Source organism: Diachasma alloeum, unplaced genomic scaffold (assembly GCF_001412515.2).
Source record: "Diachasma alloeum isolate Michigan unplaced genomic scaffold, Dall2.0 Dall_scaffold_00243, whole genome shotgun sequence".
Taxonomy (NCBI): domain Eukaryota; kingdom Metazoa; phylum Arthropoda; class Insecta; order Hymenoptera; family Braconidae; genus Diachasma; species Diachasma alloeum.
The window spans coordinates 244,217-247,792 of NW_021680394.1; positions in this window are offsets into that span (position 1 = coordinate 244,217).

Below are 3,576 nucleotides of genomic sequence, written 5' to 3' on the forward strand. Positions count from 1 at the left end.
GAAAAAGGGGGGAGTGTTGCGGAACGAGTCGGAGCCCACATCACGCCTCCAAAAGGGGGGTGAGGATTTTTTTTTCAACTTTTTGTTCTCACTCCGCACGGATTGAGGTAAAGGAAACATTTGTGAGAGTGTGGAAGCCACCCTCACCCGTATCGGGGAGGTTAAAATCTGCACACAGTGAGGGGAGGGGGTTGAGAAATGAGTCCGTGCCCAAATCAAGTGTCCAAAAGGAGAGTGAGTATTTTTTTTTCGCTTTTTACTCTCCGTTCGCACGTTTTGAGGTAAATGTAAAATTTTTGAGGGGGTAGAAGCCACCCTTGCACCTATCGGGGAGGTTGACATTTTCACACAATGAAGGGAGGGGGTTAGGAAATGAGTCCGAGCTCAAATCATGTGTCCAAAAGGAGGGCGAGTAAGGGGGGTGAGTATGTTTTCTCCGCTTTTTGCTCCCAGTTCGCACGGATTAGGGGAAATTGGACATTTCGAGGGGGTGGAAGCCATCCCCCGCACTTATCGAGGAGGTCAAAATTCCCATGCAGTTAGGGGTGGAGGTTGAAGGACGATTCTGGGCCCAAATCATGTGTCCAAAAGGGGGGTGAGTAATTTTTTTTCTATTCTAGAGATAAACGAAACATTTGTGAGGGGGTTCCACCCCCGCATGTTTTCGAGAGGTTTAAATTTTCACACAACGAGACGAGGGGGTTGTGAAATGAGTCTGAGCTCAAATCATCCCTCCGAAATCACCGTTATCTATCGACCCATATGAAATCTTATCCCGTCCTCTTGCCTTCAAAATCTCTTGCTGAGCAACGTAAAAATTTTGTTGACCCTGAAAAGGGCCGATTGAGATGGATTTTCATGCTCACAGTTGTTGGAAATGGCCTCCTCCTGCAGCCACGCAGGCATGAATCCTCCTGAGGACTTCCACCTTAACACGCTGGAGCATTTCAGTATCATTTCAGTATTCGCGCCACCAAGTCCTCCGCGCTCTCTGGCTCTGACTCGTAGACTTGATCCTTCAGATAGCCCCAAAGGAAGAAGTCTAGCGGGGTCAAATCAGGGGAGCTAATGAGGGTGGAAATACATTATTTTTGCAAAAGGTACATCATCCAACAATTCCGGAAACGTCTGGCTGATGAATGCGAGGTACTGTTGACCCTGAGAGGAGCACAAATGAAAATTGAAAATATTTTTGAGGGAAAATGTCGCATGTTTGTACGTTTGCACTAGAGCGTGTAAAATTTCAACCCTATATTTTTTTTCTCACCCGTACCCCAAAAAGTGTTGGCGTATGAGAAGATGGTCAGAATGAATCAAATTTAAAGTCTAAAAATAGTCATGAAATTTTCGATTCCGGGTAAGATTTTCCAAAGGGGGTTCAATGTTCCTTGGAACATCTGAAGGGAAGATAATGGAGGGCTTAATGATTAAAAAATCCGTCTGAAGCGGGATATGCAGAATGTGCACATTTCAATGTCAATTTTCTAAATTTTCATTTTCTATTTAACAATTTTATTTTTTAAGGCATGCGAACGGAGGAATGGCGGTGGCTCAGATAGATTCTGGAATCCCCTCCCCTCTCCGGGTAAAATGTAAAACCCTCCGTTTTCTTGCTTCGCCCCTCCACCCCCTCATGAAATCTCAAACTTCGAAATTTTCATTCTTCATTGAACAATTTTATTTTTTATTCAATGAATGCATGTGAATGGACGGGCGGGGAGGGCGAGCCCTCAGGTAGGTTCAGGGATCCAATCCCCTTGTCGAGTAAATTTTGCATTCCTTAGTTTCCATTACTCTTCCTTCCATCTCCTCGCGAATCCCAATTTCCGGAATTATTCATTTTAATATAAAAATGTTTTTTTTTAATGTAAAAAATGCATGCCGGAGTCTTATTGTGCGGAATGAATATTGTGTACATTCACATAATCCGGAAGTTGCGAGAAAAACACACGATCACCCACTATTCCTCCCCACACGTTCACTTTCCAGTGTGTTTGAAAGCTTTTTCCCCTCACCAAGTGAGGATTTTCAACAGCATAATCATGTAAATTATGTTGATTGAAAATTCACTCTCTCGTGAACAGGCTTTCATCGGTCCACATGATTTGGGCCAAGAAGTTTTCATTCTGGTAATGTAAAGCCAGAAACTCTTGACAGTAGTGCAGACGATGCTCTGCATCTCCCGGCTCGAGTTTCTGGACTCTGGTGTAGTGAAACGCGTGGAGAGAATTTTCCCGCAAGATGCGGTTCACCATGGATTTCGGGCAGCCCAATTCTGGTGCCACGTTCCTACAGCTTGTCATCGGGTCTTCCTCCACACACGCCAAGACTGCTTCCTCGACGTCAAGCCGAAGTTGACGTCCCCCACCGTGACCTGGTGGCACAACCACATTCTCTCGCATGCGAGAGTCCTCATCCCGGAACATTTATGGAGTCGGGTGTTGTCGATTCGGGCATGCACCATAAATAAGGTGCATATCAGCGGACTCGTTCGCTGTGAAATTCACCATAATTTTCACTTCATGTCTGACTCCGGTAAAGAATCGAACACGACTGACGAAAATGACTGACTGTCCCTCCCCAAAACACAAAATTTACCTCTTATTTTCGTGATTTATTACTGAAGGAACTTCTAGGAATCCCAATGTTGCCATAAACAGAGGATGAGAGACGATAAAAATACACAATAACATAGAATTTTGTTTGACTCGTTCATGTTATTCACATCGTCTCTCATTTGCCTTCAATGTCAACATTCAAGATATAAGAAGGTTCTTCCGCTGAGAATCGAGTATGTAATGATTTTTCTTTGGCCTCAACAAATACGCAATAAACCCTAACCCAAAATTCTCGATTATCCACACACGACCAACTCTATTACCTTCGTTCTCGCAATCCGACAAGTCTGAAACGCCAAAAACCATAACACTAAAACTGGACTTCGGGAACAATCAGCGGCTCATCCAATCCTTACTTCGTCTATTTAGGGCGCCAGCCGATTTTTAGCAACGCGGAATCGACAAACCGCAAACGGAACCGTATTTTCTTAAAACTAAGTACTGATTGTCCCCAAAAATCCAATAACGATAAGAAACATAACACAAACCATATACGCAGAAATGTGGATTACGACGGTACGGGATTTACTCGCCTGCTCAGTGTGCGGGTCATGGAGAGAGGGGTGGATTCGTGGACGAGAACATCAATTAACAAAGCCAATCATCGATCGAGATACCAATAAACCAATGTCTTAAATTCTAAACGGGATAGGTAAGGTCGATATTGAATAATAAACATAATTGTACTGACGTGTTTCGCTATTGCCGATATTAATACAAAATCGTAAATTCGCAGAAATTCGATGCGAATTCGTACAAATACTAAATTACATCAATGTGACTCAAAATAATTTTAAATACTCTGAAATGATCCATTAAACTCCAAAAGCCTCGAAAGATGCGAATAATAATTTTAAGTATGAAAGAGAAAGGCGATCCCAATCCAAAGCTGATAGAGAGAAGCAAAGGTATTGTCCACGAGGGGGGACACGAATCCGAGAGAGAGAGAGAGAGAGAG